This window comes from Lutjanus erythropterus, chromosome 21 (genome assembly GCF_056507025.1).
Source record: "Lutjanus erythropterus isolate fLutEry1 chromosome 21, fLutEry1.hap2, whole genome shotgun sequence".
NCBI classification, from domain to species: Eukaryota; Metazoa; Chordata; class Actinopteri; order Lutjaniformes; family Lutjanidae; genus Lutjanus; species Lutjanus erythropterus.
This window is the reverse complement of record NC_139337.1, coordinates 27939608-27960215: the sequence shown is the minus strand read 5'-3', so window position 1 is coordinate 27960215 and position 20608 is coordinate 27939608. Positions and strand designations below refer to the sequence as shown.

Here is a 20608-nt window from a genome sequence, read left to right as displayed (position 1 = left end):
GAAAACTTTTCCAGTGATCATACAGGACGAAGAGAAGCTTGTGACTGCAGAATATGATATGAATCAGCAAGGAGAATGGTATCTACATTAATTATAGCTATTACAGAGGTTTGACAGCAGTAGCTGATGATAATTGCCTTTAAAGACAGGGTCGTACCCAGGATTTTAGAAATACTTGTTCATTTATCTCTTTTCATTTTTGAGATGTTTTATTACAAAATTCCTCTTTCTCATCTTTATGTAATGTATTTTTTTTTTTTTTTATGGCTCATTTTGAACTCTGCGGCAAATATGTAGATGTATCTAATCAAAAGAAATTTGGAGGGACTAAATAACCTCGTCCATCATATAAAAACTGCACTTGACCATGAGTGTGTGGGTGGCTAGAAGTGCAATATCATAGTAGGACGTGTGTGTTTTGGATTTCAACCGGCAAAAAAACATTGTTCAAATTGTTTAGAGACAAGTGACCCCTGCACCTTTTCAGTGGCAGATGACAGTGTGGGATACAAGTCTAAAACACATTATTTGACAATTAAATTAATGGAGCGTATAAAAATTAAATGTAGTCCAAGTGTCATGTGTATTGATGGAGAAACCCCTGAGACAACAAGCTCTTAGCCTCATACACAGGCTTTTTCCTCTTCTTAAATTATTGATTAAGGCGTTAGCACAGCCAAGTGGTCAGAGAGGCTGTCTTGTAACCAGCAGATTACATGTTCAACACCCATTTAAAAACCCTACATGCACACTTGCACGAAATGCAAAGTGAAATTTGCTCTCTTAGTGTCAGATTTTTTAAATATTAAGAGTAAGGTGGTCCATACCAAAAGATGCAATAAATAATTTATGAAAATCCAATCTGCTCATGTGTTTATATCCCTAAATTGATAACGAGGGATTATCCAGGTATTAACTTAAAGCCCTGGTACAAGTGCATGGTCTTCCACACGCTGCATGTTGCTTTTCACACAACAAGCTCCCACTGCTGCTGCTGCTGCTGCTGCTGCTGCCCATGTGGGGTTTTACCATCGCTGAATTACCAGCACGAACAGTGGACTCTGAAGTCGACACTCTCCGCTTCTGTGCCTGGAATGAGAATTTTATTGCACATTATACAGCTTAATGAGGTAAGAGATTAAGACGTTGCCCTCACATTGCAAAGGCTGTATTAGCACACTGGATTCAAAATGAGTGTGCTCGGCGGCTACCTCTCGCGGCATTGTTTGGGGTGAGAGTGATGGAGTGGTTGGCGATTACTCCGCAAATCTCTAATTTGGATGTAATTTCTGGCTGTGGAATTTGGAGTTAGTAGACAGGGATTTCTTTTGGCCTCGTAGGTCGGCCAGACAGTTTTCATTTGATTTAAGTCAGAGGCTATTGCATGATGTAATTATACTACGATGATGTGCTGGTACTTTCAAAAGAATCTTTATTAAACCTTCCTTTTGCACTGGAAAAGCTTTCCTCTAAAATGACATGTCCCAGATAATGAGTTTTTATTTATTTGTAAAACTTATTTACCTTATTTACCTTGACTTTATTGTTGAACTTGTTGAACTCATTACATTTCAGAATAAAAGAGATGCCAATCATTGTTTCATGTCCACCATTCTCACTTCTCATTCAGAATGTCTACTTGTGCGTACCTACACTGCACTGAAAATAGATGGGTCAGCGTCACGGCCCTTACATTTTAAAAAGGTTTAAATCCATCCAAAATATACCTCTCAAAAATCAAAGTAAAAAAAGATATCAAAAGTACTTCTCAAATATACAGTATGCACTCACTTTAACCCTTCAACAACCCCTTACTCATTTGTAATTTGTCTGTTTCTTAAAGTGTCAAAATATGATGTGGCGTGACCATCAAGAAACAACCAATTTAGGACTTTTATGTTGGAATCCATTCAAAGACAGGAATAACCTTGTCAACTGCTGGTATGTAATTGCCATAAGAAGTTATTTCTACAGCTATATATGTTGATTATTCAGTTATTTTTGACATTTTGTGCAAAGCTAGTTTGTTTTGTTTTGTTGGCCAGTTCTGCACAGTCGCTCTTCTGTTACACTGCTGAAAAAGTAGCTGCTCAAGGAAAGATGGCTGTCTTCAAATTCACTTATTGTTACTACGGTAACCACAGGCATTGCAAAATCTACTAGGACTGAAATCTTAAGGATTCCAACTTTGAGGACCTTGAGTGACAACGTTGTCAATGGGTATTTGCAGTTCAGAATAAGATATGCTAGTCAGTGTACTCACATTCTGTAAATACCTTTCTTTAAACTGTAGTTTTCATCGTTTGTGGCAGAGGATGTGGCATTCCTGTGGTGGAGTCCGCCACTCCTGCCCTGGATTCAAACTGCCTTTACATACTGACAATGCGAGTTGTTTTGTGTGCACTGTAAACAGACACTGTACACAATTTGCTCTTATGTTACATTTCTTACCAAGTAGTTGCTCAAACACCTTTTGCTATAGTATTAAACCCCACTTGCTGTTACTACAGTAACCACAGGTATTGCAACAAGGACTGAAATCTTAAGGATTCAAACTTTAAGGACCTTGAGTGACAACACCATGAGTAGTTATTTGTATTTTCGAATAAAAGAGGTGCCAATCACATTGAAATAATAATTTTCATAATGGTAGGCTACCACATAATGGTCCTGTCATTCTTTATCCTTTACTTTGAAAAGGTGCAGTTGAAGAGCCCAGAGGTGCACTCTTTCCCAGAGCTGTGGCTGCAGACTGAAGAAAGGGATTTATTTCAGCTTCTATATTAACCTGGGAGGTAACGGCCTCTGCCTCCTCAGGTCAGGATGCTGCCCAGTATCTGTGTTGCATCACAGGGCTGCAGGGCTGTTATGGGTGGGTAGTATCGATCGGGGAGGGTGTAAAGGCAACTGGTATGGGAGTTCACAACCAAGATACTGTAATTCTCCAATCTTGATCTGGATGCTCTCTGCAGAGAGACTCCAGTTTTTTTTTTTTGTTTGTTTGTTTTTTAAGTGTGATCCCTGAAGGTCTGAATTTCCTGGAGTGGGGGGGTAGTGTGACACCTGGGTTGAGATGTGGAGTCTTGATCTTTCTGCCAGTATGAAGAGTGACCTTATAGGATTCAAAGGAGCTGCTCTCTTTTGTGCACAGAGTGCTGCAAGGGCAGCGTTTGGCATCATAAACTCTCACATTGATTACATGTTTACAGCCGATGTGAGTGAAGCTCTTATGTTTAGATATATAGAATTCCCAAAGGATCAAATAACAAAAATGTAAAGGTTTGCAGCAGAGAATCCACTGTGTTTACTTGTAGGATATTCATAAATCTACTGGTCCACAAACCAACATGGCCAGTTTCAGTGACTTGACTCACAAACGCTGCTTGCTTCGGTGGGTGAGAGGCTTATCCCACCGGATTCTCGCCACCATCCTGTAGCACGCCAGCCGGAGGCCATATTTAGCAGCAGACGCTGACATGCTTGACCTCTGCCAGCGAGACACACAAACTGGATTACCTGGTTATACGCTCCTGATTCTCTAATCCTAGATCTGTCTCGCAAAGATTAGCACTGTGGAAATCAACCACATGCGAGGCCGAGAAGTGACACGCCTTAACTGCCTCACACCCCTCTAACACCCCCGCCCCACTGTTTGTTAATATTTTCTTTCTTCAACCACACTCAAACTAGCTTTTAGTAAATAGCTGCTGGAGCCAGTGGCTTTAAAATATTCATTGAGCTATTTCCAGCTTCCACAAACATTGCTCTCATTAGATAATGATTTTTTTTCCCCCTAAGTGTGAGATGGAGGGAAGTTGTTTGTGGGGCTTCATCCGAACAAAAACACCACAGACATGTCATTGTTACATCTTTTCTTCAGCTTATGTAACAATTTGATCAATGCATGGGCAGTACTTTTTATGTTAAAGTAACTTTAAAAGCGAGTTTCAAACAACTTTACTAATAAAATAAATGTAGTTTAATGTTAATGGCATTTTAATAATGTGTACTATCCACCTGTGTAGTGCAATGCTGAGATCAGCCTACCTATTTTTTCTCTCATTAGATTCCAGCGAATCTTTTATTGACTTGCAGTGCTTACAAAGGTGATCGAAAGGAGTAGTAACAACGGTTTTATGCAGGGGTGGCAAAAGTACACATACTTGTGTAAAAGAAAACATTTCTACCAACTGTTTCTGTGCAAAGTTAACTGACCATCACCTTTTCTCTGTGTTTAAGTCTCCCTCTCGTCTGTTTTGTCTTGTTGCATCATTTTTGTCTTGTTACATCTGTCATGCATGACGTGCACTGATGGATACACAGAGCCATCGATTTTTCTATATGCTATTGTCCCATCAGTTTAGGTTGACATTAATTTTGATGTTGGGAAGGTGGTGCATGATGATGCAAAATAAAAATAATCAGTAATTCCCCTAAAATGCATTCCATACAAGCATATTATATCCCTGTTATTCTGTGATTCTGTACCATGAGTTAAACTATATGGTTGCAAAAATACCACTGAATATCTGTTATTTTGTAAAATTTCAACATCTGTTCAATATCCTCTGAATGACATTTCCTGTACTTAATATAATGACATTGCGAAAACATTACAAATGACTGTGTATTCCTACAAACACAGTATGTTGCTGGAATGTTATGATCATGACATTTATTTATGGTGGAGTGACGCTCTTGCAAACTTACACTTAAAATGTTACATTGCAGCAATTCCACTTTGCAACCATCCACTCTCTAAGAAGTGGTGGAAACATCGGCACAACATACCGGCGACTTTTAAAATAACATGTTGGTGACAATAATCTGAAATGTCACATATTGCAAAACTTACATTGCAACTACATTCCTGCAACAACTTTGTGTTAGTATGGAAAAACTAAAGTAACAAGCCTGTTTTGAAAATGTAAAGGAGTAGAAAGCGCAGATATGTGTCTTAAAATGTAGGGGTTAGAAAAGTAAATACCCAAGTAAAGTACAGATACCTGAAAACTCTGGATACAGTCACGAAGTATTTGTATTTTGTTACTTCCCACCTCTGGTTTTATCATTGAGAATCAACGTCGAACCATACTTTGTCATTCATGAAAGTGGGCTCTGCCTTTTCCCTTCTCAGTCTGAGGGTGAGTGTGTCCGTGCGTTTGCACTGGGTGACATAATTTGGTTGACAAATTTGGTACAATGCTCCTGACCTGAGGGTCAGACGGTTATGGGTTCACTGAAATGATAATAAACATCATTTTTCTTTCTCTGCACTGAGCGCTCTGAGCTCCTGTGGGTTATGAAACACTTCAGTGAAGTAAAAAAAGTTCAGACACGCTGGCCTTTTATTTCAGGTTATTTATGAAGTGGTGGTTTGGCTTCTACACACCATAGTACATGGGATAAAATGTGCAATTATTGCATCCAACGCTCATGTCATTATCAAGCTGATGTTGTATGATTTTGGCATAAAATGTTTTGACACATTTATTTGATGTTCTTATGAAGAATGGCCAACTGTACACTGTAAAATAAGCTTTGACTGGCTTGCATACAGTTGTTGTTGGACACGTTTAAGTAGGCTACCTGGCAGATTGGTAGGAAAAAAAGAGTGTGCCAGTCTGGCAGTTGTCTAAGGGAAGAGGATGTGATGGAGGGTTGTGTTTGCAAAGTGTGTCACTTTGACACTAAAGGCCATTCAGTTCATGTTCCATTTCTTTCCAACAGTCATTTTTGCCTTTTAAAGGCAAGACCTAGATCTTTGCCTCACTCTTAGTCTGTATTTTGAGTTGCCCAAACTTGATAATACTCTAACCAAAGAAGTGGCAAATCAGAAAATGTTTGTTTAACATGTTCCTTCCTCTTTTAATAGTTTTATTACATAGCTTTATTAAGTACTCCATTCTGATTGGTCAATTGTGGCATTCTAAGGTCTAATATTTCTGAATATCACACTGTTGCTATGAAGAACATACTCTATCTATAGATGCAGTTCTGATCATAGACTCTGGATGACCAATAAAATCATTTTCAAATCACTAAAATAATTTCAAAGTTAATATTCTGTGTAATTATTGTAGAATTAAACCCCTTCAGGGTGATACAGGACACAGAATGCAAAGTTGGGTTGAGGTTTATTTTGCAATAATGACCCACTCATTGTACATTATCTATTACATAATGACTTATTGTAAGAGACACTATGTGCTGGTACTCTCAAAAGAATTTGCATTTAACCTTCCTGTAGTGTTAAAGGAGTTTTCTTCCAAAATGACATGTCCCAGATAATGAGTTTTTATTCATTTGTAAAATATAATCACCTATTCATATTATTACTGAACTTGCTTTGAGGAAAAAATGTCACATAGTTAATGTTAAAGATTTTCACATGATAAAACCCCACCTTTAATTCTTTTTCTGGTCACATTCTTTTCTCTAATAGCCATTCAATGTACTCCTATTCTTTAAATACCTCTCTATAACCTGTACTTTTCATTATATCTGGCGGAGTCCACCATTCCTGCCCCGTATCGAGTGGTTCTAATGACTTGCTGTTAAAAGACGCTCTGAAGATTTGTTGGTACTTTCGGAACAATCTGTATTTAACTTTCCTGTAATGCTAGAAGAGTTTTCTTCCAAAGCGACATATCTCAGATAATGAGTTTTCTTATTTATTTGAAAAACTTATTTTCCTATAAATTTTAAAGTCACCTAATTAACATTAAAGATTTTCGCATGCGCCCCACTTTTGAATCGTTTATATTTAAATCGATTTTTAGTTTAACGTAACAGCCATTAAATGTCTTTACATTCTGAAAAATACCCACTGTAGTTTCTGTTATTAGTGGCAGAGTTTGCCATTCCCACCCTGTATTGGAATGGTTGTAATGACATTCTGCTTTAGATTGAAATATCTCCACCTAAACACAAAACACAATGTCAATTATTAACATTGTTAATGTGTTTACATTTCTTTTAATGTAGATACCATCAGGTCACAGCTAATGCACTGACTTCTCACTTGTAAATGTGACAGATGTTCCATGAATTTAGAGTGTATTCGGTGTTGTAGAACATAATGAGTCCTACCTCCTGAGGAACACACTGTGTTTGAGACGAGGAACTGAGGCAGGACCTGCATACAGATCAAGAAGCTTGAAACATTTGCGGACAGTCTCGCTTCTCAGTGGGAGAGCATCTTGTTGCTCCAAGATTATGGAGCCTTCCTCTCAAAGGAGAAGATAGTGTATTGTGCCAAAACAGCCATGACTGGAGGAGAAAAGGATTATTTGTGTAGTTGTAGTTACATTGTGGATTGAAACCATGTCTGATCTACACAGGAAATGCTGCAGAGTGAAGTAACTTTTCAAAGAATACCTTGCTTAAAATGCAAATTTGTCCTCACTGAATGAAGATTAACAGTCAGAGATCATTGCTGTCTAAAGTGTGAGTATGATTTTCATTTATATATATTTTTAATATATCTTCTCTGGCAGCATTATTCCTAGAGTGTGCATGACACAATTCAGTTTCTGATTTGCAGATCGCTGTATCTCATGCTGATCAAATCCATTGTTGGTCTAGCCTATAATTTTTAATAATATGCTTAACACGACTCAGCTCATGGTTACAAGCCAGCAGGGACAGCTATCTGACCAATCTTTCTTCTCTGTAATTCATAGGTGTTGGGTGTAGAGTGCTATAGGGATAATCACAGCTGATCTTGGTTCAGCAGGTGTTGTGAAATTTAGGGTTTAGTGTCATAACCCCAGGGACAGACCAACTCTCACACATATAACTTCGATGGGTGGCTGGTGAATGGTGTTGCTTGGCAGATGGTGTGAGGATGAATGTTCTTTACAGTTGTCATTGGTCATCATTATTTCTGACTATTTCTGTTCCTGAATTATAGCTTTTATTGGTGGTGTTTTTACAGGAAAGGTGGGAGACAGAGACAGAGGAGACAACATTCAGCAAACAGTCAAACCCAGAACTAACTAGCACATGGGGTGCACCCTCTACCAACATCCCTTTTCCATACACGTGTGCTGGCTTGGTTTGACTCGGCACTTTAGCCTGGCACGGCAAGGATTTGCATCTCCGTTTTAACAGGGTTACCTGTTTGAAGGTGTCTCCTAACTGAAGTCATTCTTAACTCAAGTCGAGCTTTTATTAGCTTTTATTGTGAAGCTGCAAAATCAAGAAATGTTTTCTTGATTTTCCTCAGCAGCAACACTTTTATACAACTGAAAGTGAACATGAAACAGAAAGCACAAACAACAACGCAGGAGAGAAATTAACTTTAAAACACAGAGATTCAGTTAGAAGCTACAAAAACCTTTTTCTGCTCTCCTGAGACACAAGCTGACAGCCTCGCATTGAGTCTCTCAACATGAAACCTGTCACAGTTTGGTGTCTTAAAAGTGGTTGTGGAAATGTAAATCAGCACAGCACGGTTTGACTCAGTGTCGCTCGAAGTGCTGATGGAAAAAACTCACAAATGAGCCCCCAAAAAATCAGATTTTAAAAATGCCATTTGCGCATCTTTTATTGATTTATCAGCCATCTTGCTAATGAGTCTAGGCCACATGTATCACATGTGAACTGAATCTGGCCCGGCACCACATTTTTTGTGGCCCGCAAAAGCTTGCAACGAATATTATTTGTGCAACATAATTCTATGATGCTTTACAGAAGTATGGCGTCCATAAACTACATGTCCCAGAAATCACCCAGATTTAATTATCTGTGCATTGATGGCATCTAACCACAACATTTCAATATATGCTAGACAACGTTTCCTGCAGTGGCACTCTCACCGACTGGTTGTAGCTAGTACCATTAATAGTATAAGCCTAGCAAAATGCCATAATTTCCTTACCAGATTGAAGGGGTCTGATGGACAAATGGTGTTGCACCCTGTAAAGATTACAAAGCCCTCGATTTGTGGTATTAGGCTATATAATATAAAGGAAATTTGACTTGATGTGATCACAAGTGGAGCACAATTACAATTTAATGAAAAAAAAAAGTAAAAAAAAACTTATAATCATGAGCCTTAAATGCATGGGCCAAACCTTTCAAATTCTGTAAGCACATAAACCTTAGGCCCCATTCTAAACTGCATCTATCCGTTCTCTTTACTGCTGATTTCTGCTTGGTGCCTGCTGGGATAGAATCTCGCAGAGCTATGACCCTGAACAAATGGTAAAGCAATTCCTAAAATAGATCACTCCTCTCCGTTTATAAACATGACATAGTTCTTTTTCTGGTTATAAAATAGTTTGAACTTGTACAATGTGTACACCAAGTGAGGCAGGTTGAATTAACACCAACATTTCATGGAGGCAGTGCTGCACTGTTGGCCGAAATGATCTTATTAGTCGAGTTTGTTATTCAACAAATTTGAAAGCAGCAACTCTCATAAACACATTAATTAGAATATAAATGGGTCTGACTTCCTTCTTTTATTCATGACCTGCAGCAGCCATGGGTCAAACAGAGAGCTCCCTAACAAACTTAATGGATTTTTTCAGTCAGTATTATGACTGTTTTGTATGGAAATGTGTTTGCATAACTAAGACTGGAGTGCATCAAGAAACATTAATTTAAGATTAGCTAATCATATTTTAGTAAAACTAGATTTAAAATGAATAAATTTAAGACCCAGTCTGGTCATGTTCACTGAGACCTCGCTAACCCTGGTTCTGTTGCCTGCTTGCCAAATTCTGCTGCCAATTCTGATGCTGCTCTCCACCAGCGTTCCCCGCTGGGTCTTCCCTTCCCCAGGCCGGAAAACTTTGTCCTCTTGGCAGTCAAAAGCGCCTGTGTTAGTGGCGTAAACACCAACACTCAACTAGTGCTCCAAGCTCCCAGTCTGGGCAGAGTCAGCAGGACCACTAGCTGCATGGCTAACTGAGCTAACAGCATCTACAGTTAGTACTTATTCTTGTGAAATGCTGCTAAATAGAGTTTCATCAATATGGAGGCAAATTAAAATAAATAAAGAAGAAATTTGAGAGATGTCGGGACCAAGTAAGTATGAGACAGAAAACTCTTTCAGCTGATTTACAATCCTTAACTGGGAAAGGTATCACACTAAACATCAAGTTAATAGCTAGCTAAAAAGTTAACTAAACCTTACATTGTTTGCCTGCTAGCTAAAGGTAAATAAACAAAACAAAACATTTTATTGTTTTTTAACTAACCAAAAAGTTTGTTTGCCTTGTTATCCTACTTATTATGACAATACAATATGATGTTAATCCTAACCCTAACTTCCAGCTGCTCTATATTCTGGCCAAGGTATCACAATGAACATAAATGTGCTAGCTAGCTAAAAAGTTAACTAAAGTGATGTTTAAATTTAATCTTTCTTCATTTTAAGCTAGTTCAAAAGTTTGTTGTTACATAACTTGAAGTTAAACCATGATTTTTACTGGTTGGAAAATTCATCCTTGTTAGTGCAACTCAGGCTAAAACTTCAGTCTGCTGAAGGAATCCAGTACTTTCCTGTCTTCTGTGAGATTCTGTATGATCACTTTCTGTCTCCATTTCCTGTCTGTGGCCCCTCTAGTCTTGAAGACAACTTGAGTGACGCAGGTGTCTCTACATTGCCTCTTCTTCATGTGAATGACATCTGACAGTGTCGATTTCCACTGAACACTTTGGTTCAGGCTTCAGGCACCGTTTCTGCTCGCCTCGTCTGCAGCAAATCCCTCTCAGACATTTAGGTGGTGTTGCTGGAGAAAACACGCTTGTCACTTCATGTCTTATCAAATGCTCTTGACTCAGCATAATGAGAGAAGCTCTTAAAGCCACTACCAAAATGTAACTTTTATCCTCGCCAGATATGCCTTTGAACTAAGTGTGTTTAACCATCTGAGAGGGTTTAAAAGATATTGAGGATGATCCTTGGGCCCATTAATGTTTGTATAGGTTTGTTACTGTGTGTGGGACACAAGCTGAGACAGCGCCTGACTAGGACTTCAACGCTAAAAGGACATTATTCTAATTGGTCCCTTGAATGTTACAATGCATCCCTGCAATTCTAAGAAAGCATTGCAACACAACTGTCCCCAAATATTACCTTCATTTTTTTAATGGTACAAAACTCCTACTGAAAGCTAAGAGTGTTTTTTTAACAAGAAAGTATCTTTTTCCAAAGTACTCTGTAACTGTAAGTATCTGTAACATATATGATAAAGCACTATTCTCTTAATTTTTCCACCTAAACAGTGTTTTATTGTATTTATTAGCATAATACAGAGTTGTGAGAGTTGGATATCTGCCATCTTTGCTTAAAATAAGTCAAATTCTGCAATATTTTGTGGTTAAACTATGTTTTATGAACAGTGAAAAATGTTCTGTGATATTAACTGCAATATAACATCTAATTCACCCAGCTTATATATCTATCAAGCTGGGTTAAAAGTAAAAAAAAACAGTATAGCCTAGTAAAGCTGAAGTGCAGACAGCCTGTGGCGAACACTGTCTGCCAAGAGTGAAACCTTTTGACCCATGACTTTCCATCCATAAATATTACCAGACCTTTTTTCTCATGTAGGTCCCTCAAGATCTTTCTTCCTCTCTACTGAAAGCCTGAAAGATGCAGGACGACATTTTAACGGTCCCGAGCAATGCCCTGCACCCAAACACTTATGGTCTGACATAAAATATAGAATGTGGATTATGGTGTGCTTTGAATTGACGGCGCACAGCGTCAAAGTATAGTTTAGTGGATTCGAGGCAGATGTTGCAGATGTTACGGGATGTGTCATAATGACACCCTTCAAATTCAGAAGGCTCTAATCTGAAATGACACACACAGCCTTTAGCTGGTTCTTAAAATATTGAGTTGCCATGGCACATTGCTAAGAATATTTAAATAATAACTAGCAACATTTTCAGACTTAGACATGAGAACCTAATTTAAGCACTTGTCTGTGGTAAAAAGTCATGTCTTAAATAAAATGTATTACAAGTTGTAATACATTCTGCTGAACCTCCTCCATACATGGACTTTCTTGCTCTTTATTTTTCATAAGAACGGGCAAGTTTGACCCATCCATCCATCCATCCACCCTGTCCTTGTCCATTTGCAAACTTTGTCGCTCTCTATACGACATCACTTCCATCACTTTAGAGTCAGTACCAAACAAACATGTCGTCTTTTTACATCTGGAGAGAAGAGATTTATACATCAGGTCATCTCAGCAGCACTACAGTACTTCATTATACTGCTGTTTTGTCACAGATTTTACCGTTATCAAAAAAGTGCAGTTACTGTGATTCGGATGTTGCGCTTTGCCGTATGATTTTGATCAGATTTTGATAAATCGTGCAGCCCTACCTTTAACTGATCTGAGACCTTCCTGCCCGTGCCTATAAAGGATGAGTCATCTCAGTTCTGCTCAAACTTGACATGAATCGCACATATTGGGGTTCCTTATAATACACGTTGTTCATGCTGTGTGCCAGTGCACTGGTGGTGTATAACTCCACCTTCCTAGTTCAACATGCAGCCTTTGCAGAACTCTGCAAACCTGTCACTGCTTCATTTAGTCTGAGTTCATAACAGGATTCTGATGTTTGATTTCAATCCCGATGCACAAATCCTCCTCAGCTCACGAGCAAACGTGTGCCGATTGCTTGTTTGGTCAGAAATCTCTACCTTCCTCAATGGCCGCCACTAATCCTATGTTCAGATTTGCTATAGAGGTGGCGTCAGGATAAGCAATAAGTGAGCTATGACAGAGCTTTTCTAAACACGTACAGTAATGTCTGCGAGGAGTCTCCTCTCCTGCATGTGGAGTCACTTAGTCATAGATATCCACTATTATTGGCTGTCCCACAAGGTTGTTGACCCCAAAAGATGAAATGAATCCATGTTTCCAGTCCTAACCTCTTATGAAGCATCCTTCCTAATGCATCAGATGCTAACCATCATCCGCCATGCAGTCTCTCATCCAGCTATTATTATGGATGATTCAATGCCTTGTGGTCACCGTGCCTGCCCTGATATTAAAGTTCCGACTTGGATTTCATCCACAGCCGCTGTACTCAGACCCAGTATTGATCACATCAATGATTCAAAGGGCAAAGTGAGTTACAAGCAGCCATGAAATGCCAATAATAAACAAACACACTATTATTAATAGTATTTAAATTTAGGGAGCCATTTCATTTGTGTTTGGAACTGTCGGCAGTGACAAAACACCTCTAGACCGTCTCACTCGTATAAAAGGATTAATTAAGTGTAGTGAAGTGGATCATTTCAAAGGCCAAACGAGGTTTTGTGCCGTTTGCCGGGGCTGTGGCTTCTCGGGAAAGTGACTGTCTGAGTTCTTTGTGCAAACTGCAAGTTTGTCCAATTCCATCATCCCTTAAATAACTACAGCAGCACCGTGTCAACAGTCCTGCAGCGGCTCAAGGAAGTTTCTGTGTGTTTTTTGGAAGGTGACTGACCTAAAAAAACACTACCCACGCTATTTGGGATGGAGGTATAAGCCACTTTATCCCGCTAAATAAGCTCCATCTCCTTAACTGCTGTGAGCACAAAGCAGTCTGTTCTACTGTTCTACATAGCAAGTTATATAACAAAACATTTATTTGGAGTATAAAACTATCATGTAATTTACTAATATTAAAAAATACATTAATACTTAAAAGAGGCTGTGGGGTTCTATAAAATTTACTGGATAGGGCCTTTACTGTAAAACAGATTTTGATGCGTTCATATCACATTCTTGAGACTTGGGACAAATCACGTCCCGCCAAAAAAAACAAAGAAAGAAAAAATATTAATACTAACTCTCAAATTCCAATATTGGGTGAAGATTTATTCTTTAAAGATTTATATATGTGATACATATGAGATTAATGAAATGTCTTGGTCTAAACTTGCTCTGTGCTAGAAAACACCCTCGTCTTACACAAGAACTCACATCCTCAAACTATTTAAAAATGTTTAAAAGCCTTCAGAATCTAAAACTAACAATACCTACTAATATTAGGTGTAAAATATGCTGGAATTATCTTTGTTTTAAAATATCTTTTTTATGAAAATGTTGGCCCTTTAAAGTTGCTTCCCAGATTTCTGTCAACTCCATCGGATTTTTACAAAAACCTGATTTAATGGGGTCAAAGGGTCAAAACCGGGTATGTTACCCAGAGGCGACTCTGTACCATTGAAGGATATGTGCTTTTTATATGCGATATGAATTTTCCCTTTAAGATCACCACTTGGATTTTCAAGTGGGTAAACTGAAACATTAACAGAGAGTCAGGTATTTACTGCAGGTTGACAAATTCCTAACATAATGGGAACATCTTGAGGCAGCAGTGTTCACACAATGGGGTGCTTATGTTGTGTAAAATGGGCTCATATTCTCTGGTTGTCACACAGTAATACTGTGGCTGGATACCTTATATGACCATGCAGGCTCATTACTTTAGGTGTAATGAATCCCATAAGAATACAGCCATACCGGCGCAAACACACAACTGTGCTCACTGCGTTAGCAACCAGAGAGTGTGTTGATTTTGGCCTTAGGTGACATTTCATAAAGATAATTTTGTGTTGCTTATCAAACTGCTTTCCCATTAACTGTTCAGCTGTCAAGTTTTAATACACCTCTCCCGATAGTAGCCCTTCCATTAATATCAATTTGCAGTTATAGGATGTAGCTGAGGTTGTGTTAAATGCTGAAGTTGTGATTTTTTCTTTACTTCCCATGATTTTTATATTACATCAATATAAAGTAATGAAACAGAAAGCTTTGCTAATTATCTTGACTGTTTCAAAATACAGCATGGCTGCATCAATTTACTGGCAGTACAGAGTGCATAGGGTGCATCAGATTTTTTTTTTTAATATGTATAGATATTTTGCTGTTTATCAGTTGCAGAGGTGTTCGTGAAAGAGTTGAGAGTTTGATGACTCATTCCACCTAACTAACTCCAAAAGTGAAGAATCTAGCTTGTGACTTCTTGCCCTGTTGTGGTGGTTGCATCATGTCAGCTTGTTTTTGGCAGTTTATCAGCTTCAAGGTGTATGCATTTTTAATTAGGAGAAGATAACTCTTTCACAACATAATTTCAGTGTGCATGCGGCCGCACAGCAGACGGGTTACGGTGAGGCAAAGTGTCCTGGGATCAGAGTAAGCAGTTTCCATCATATAATATTAAGTTCTCATTTTTCACAGTGTATAATCACCTTAAAATGAGACCTATGTGTTTCTGTTACCTTAGAATGAGCTGCTTATATCTACAGAGGGTACGAGTCCCTTTCTATGGAGGCTACCATGTCAAACAGCCATGTTTGTACAGTAGCCTAGCATGGACAAATCAAACACTGCCTCTAGAGAGGGCTTTTCATGAGTTTGGCAGCCACTGTACTAGTTTCTCCTAAGATTGGAAAGGCAGCGTGAGGCAAGTAGTATGCAATCTGTTGTGATCAACAGCTTCATTGCTAGATGCCACAAAATTCTACACACTGGTCCTTTAAATGCATGGTTTATGGACACGAATACATCATTTTATCAGGGTTTACGTAATTTAGCAATATTATTCATTATTTATTCATTATGTAATCTTATCATACAAAGGTTGACTCAGTATACATGCTCTTTTACGAGAACATCCTGTAAGACCTTAATGGAATAACAGAAACACAACAACATCAACAGACAGATTCATGAATAAAAGAGAAAACAGACAATAAATTAGGTACAAGGTTAGTGAAAGCATCACAGTCAGGTAGAGAACAGCTCTTGAGATTGAGTAACAGAGAGGTGTATTTCATAGCAATATATTTTCTGGATATTCAATTGAGAAACCATTTACAGCTTGAAAAAATATACAGCTGCTCTCTTTTTTGGCTGTAATCCAGTGATTTAAATACCTGATAAACGAAGGTACTTCATCATAAAACTCCTGTGAATCCAAGGATGAGGTGTATATTATATATGAAAACTAGGTCATTTTGCCAAAAAAGCACACAAATTACAATCTCTCATCTAAAATTTACTTATTTTTTTACAAGTAGGTGTCACATTTTCACATGCTGACTCTCTCAGTGTGAAACAAAACTCTTTAAGTCAGTCCTGATTGGTTACTGCGGGTGTATAAATGAGATCTCTATGCATGGGAGGACAGAGATCCTTGAGGCGCTGCCAGAGGCAGGAGCGCACAGTGGTGGAGAATTTCCAACATTAACCTGCAAAACATGTATACTTTGTGGCACACTGTTATAATTTTATCACCGGGCTGCAAACGTACCATTATTCACTCTCGTGTAAAGCACGAGTCTGCAACAAAGAAAGTCGAGCACCTGCAATGTCACACAAACATGCTTCACACAACAGTGCATATCTAATGGTGTATACCTCGCCATGTGAAATGTTAAATAATTCATTCACAGCTACATTTCAGTCTTGTCAGACAGAAACTAAAGCTGGAACAGGTATATTTTTCAAGAAATCAATGGGTAAGGGTTTGGGATACCATGTTACAGAAATAACAATGTGACCTTTCAGTGCAAGTAGGAAACAGAAAAATAACACCGCAACCGCAATTTTTACTGCATGCTTTTACAAAACACAACAAAAATTCAGATACTTCACGTCATCATACATCATCATCAAAAATCAAAGAGGAATATAGTTGACTCAACAAATGTTTTCTCATTCACTTCATCTAAATATACAAGTTTTATTTGTTCAAGTTAATCAAACTTAAAATTTCTAGCATTTATTCTCAGAACACTTCGGAACTTATAAACATGAGTTTGTCTAACTTTAAGTCCTTTGACCTGAAATGAGTTCAATCAACTAATTTAATTAGGTTATAAATCAGACGTGCCCAAATTATTTCCAATGAAAGGACAAAAATTAATCTGGATGGAGGACTGTTGGCCAAAAATGAATGTTGATGCTTTGAAAAAATTACATTAAATTAAAATGTATTATTTATATTTAAAAAAAAAGTCTAAAAATGAATTTAAAATATTTATATTAGTTTATATCAATTTCACAATATAAATTAATGTCAGTATGACTGAAGAGTTCTTGGTTCAACTTAATATCTTATGTTTATTGAACATTTTTTGTGTACAACTGACTTAAATCAAGTTTATTTGACTACAAATGTTTATTTAAAATTACCTCAAATTGTCTTTCCAAATCCAGCCAACTTAAAATTTTAAGGTGGTTAGAAAACAATAAACTTGCGTTAAAACAAAGTTTATTTTTGCAGTATATGTACATCCTTTACCTACCACCTCAATTTAAAAAATGTAAGTTAAAGCTTACAAGTATTTGCTGTTGTATGATATATTACTGCAATATTGTCATTTTGGCATTAGTAAAGAACATTTTGGTGTTGTGTTATCAAGGCTGGGCTCATTTTGATGGGAAGTCAATCTATAAAACACCAAAAGAAAGTAAAGGCACCTGAACACTACACCCAATTGGATTGTTGAATGTGTCGTTCCAGAATCATTCATTCATTTGCCACTACAACAGCCTCCAGCCTTCTTGGAAGTCTTTCCACAAGATTTTGGAACCTGGCAGCAGGGATTTGCTTCCATTCAGCCATAAGAGCATTAGTGAGGTTGGCCACTGATGTCCTGTCTGGCTCGCAGTCGGTGTTCCAGTTCATCCCAAACTTGTTCAGTTTCCTACGGTGTAGAAAGTTCCTCTCCACCACAGGAAAAACTGTTTCTTTGTGGCACCCATGCAGAAAGCCAGGTCCATAAACTATTGTCTAAAATATTATTATATTATATTATAATAAATATATTATTATAAAAACCCCTTTGATGACAAGTGTCATGACATGGTATGGCAGTGTAATAACAGTCTTATGTACACTCCTTCAAAATTAGTGTTACAAGAAGTGGGTAGAGATGTCCACATATCTTTGGCCACATAGTGTATTCGTCAAATTAATGTATTTTGAAGAAAAATCAATACTTCGCTTTAAAATTAAATGAAGCTGAGTAGAATTAAGGACCAGAAAATAGCTCAACATTGTATGTAATATAGTTCTCAGAGAACATCCACAATGTCCATAATGAATTAAATCCATAGCTGAAATCTTTTTTTTTATATGCATTTCTTTTTTTTTCTTCTGAAATATCCATAGTGCATTCTACACAAAACACTAACTGTGGACTGTGGTTTCATTTCCCATTCATATTCCTACAATTTGGACATGATTTTCACTTTTCTCAGCGTGCAGACATGTAGCAGAAACAGCCCCGAATTGCAGATGATGAAAAAAAAAAAAAAAAAATTGACGTGGGGACATTTTCAAGTCTCCACTGATTGGAGCTTAACAAGATGTGGAAAAGGTCACGCTGGAGGACGTGTACAGGGGGAAAGGAGGTCGACCTTCCAGGAATATCCACTGTTCTTTCACCGCTCATAGACATTGTCACCAAGGTTGCTGTAGTATCTCTGAGGGCAGAATAAGAGTATCATACAGAGAGACCTTTGGTTCCCTCGGTTAGGCCTTCAGGTTGAATCACAGTGAGTGTGCTGGAGCCCGACTTATTATTGTGCATTAGTGAGGTTTTCAAGGTCATTGTAAAACATCATTAGTCTCTTTTTCCTCTCTGAATCGTGTGTATCTGTAACTACGAGACTGAAGACTTGAGTAAAAGCATGATGTCTCATAAATGAAACATACACAAATGAATCATAATGAATCACTTATTTTTAATGCACTCATAGTGCTCTAGGACTGCAGAGTGTCCACTATTTTTCATGATAAATTATTCATTTAATCCGCTTTCTAAATATTTGCCTGTTCCAGCTTCTCAAACGTGAATATTTGCTGATTCCTCAGTTTTATAACTTGGTAAATGGAATATATTTTGGGTATAGGACTTGGTTACACAAAACAAGCAATTTGAAGATGCCACATTGGACTCTGGGATAATATGTTGGGCATTTTTCAAATTTGAGTCCTGAAAATAACATTTATGTGGTATTAAGTGGTTTTGGCAATTTTGGGGACCACATCATTGCTGCATGGATTATCCTCACTGGCAATGTTTTGTTTTTTTTTCTAGACCACAGAATCATGGTTTTGGTTATATATTAAAAAGAATGCATCCTTATATTTAAATTACTGAATGGGTTGATTGCCAAAGACTTCCAAAACAACATATATGACCAGTTAGAGACCACAAGCATGGCAGACGTTGTACTGAATGTTTCGAAAAGATCGTGGTTTTGGTTAAAATAAGCATGTCATCAACCAGGTGTGTAACGCAAGTTAACTTGCTTTATGTTTCACATGGGACACAGTCTGTTCTCACATACCGATGTTCTGTCATGGCCCTCTGCATCTCATACTGATGCACAAGGTAGCCTTTTGGTGCCAGAAAGCTTTTTTAAAGGTATAACCCGCAACATTTCCTCTAAAACAATGTATAGACGCACTCCCTTTTATTCATCACTTATGACCGACTATAACTGCGCGGTGATGTCTGTATCTGCAGAGACCATGCCCTCTGCCAGTGTTTTCTTATTTTTCTAATTATGTTGCCCCGGCAGTCAAAACTGATTGGTTAGGTTTTTAAAAAGATAATGGTTTGGTTAAAATAAACTGGCCCTCACTGACTCTGACCTTTGGTGAAAGTCTGGGTATATTTTATCCGTCCACCCGCTCTGACCTCCTCTCTATGTGGACTTTGTTGCTCTTCATACTACACAATCAGTGTAATCTTAAGCTACTTGCACAGACAAGCTATACAGATATTTTTCTGACGAGAACAGCCTCTGAAAACACATCCTCTGCTGTGTCAATGTCAACTTTTTCAGTATTCAAGCAAGATCACCACCTTCCCTTAACCTTATCCAAGAGATCTGAGTTGCCTAAAAATAAAACGCTGGTTTTACTTTTAGTTGCCAGGAGCAGACACTGCTGGGAATACAAATGAAATATGTCAGCTCATCAGTGAATGTTTTGCAGATACTTTAATCCAGCTGGCATTACATTTTGCTGTTGCAAAATAGCAGTATATAAACATATTGTTTTGGAGACAATTATGCATTTCTCTTCTTTTTTATGAACTAAATTGATTAATCAAAAGGGGGAAAAAAGTTTAAACCAATCATGACTTCATTTGAGAGAGTTTTCCATACTCTGATAAGGCTTTAAAAGTCTTGACCTACTTCTATAATTGTACCTCTTGTTTTCATTAGCAGCCGCTCCATCGTTCAGTCAGAGTGCGCCCAGCCCATTAGGAGTTCTAACTCTCAACAGTGTCTCTCTACTCACACCATTTCCTGTGTTTAGTCATCACTCAGAGCGAGGGAGCCGAGCCACATGGTGCCACTCGATACATGAGTGCAAAGAAACGTGGATTTGAAAGTCAATTACATCTTTTTCTTTCATAGGATCGATGTCTTTCTTCGCTTGTTTTTGTTCATTTCTTTTTTGTCAGTTGCTCCGGTTGTTATTCTCCCAATTATACAGTTAATATTTTGTGTCAGATATGATTTGCGGATATTTTCAGTTTCTCTGACGCTTTCACTCTTTGCATCGTGTGTACGAGCTGGATGTAAATGAGCTGCTTGTAAACTTCCCCTTG

General features: G+C 37.9%; 1 protein-coding gene across 1 annotated transcript in view; it reads left to right on the top strand.

Annotated features, from left to right (window-relative positions):
* The first annotated feature begins 983 nt into the window (after positions 1-983).
* The window catches only part of LOC146307791 (cadherin-18), a 167993-nt gene continuing 148368 nt past the window's right edge, over positions 984-20608 (top strand). Inside the window, exon 1 of the mRNA XM_084746854.1 lies at positions 984-1130. The gene's annotated coding sequence lies outside the window, so the exon portion shown is untranslated. The remainder of the gene's footprint in view (positions 1131-20608) is intronic.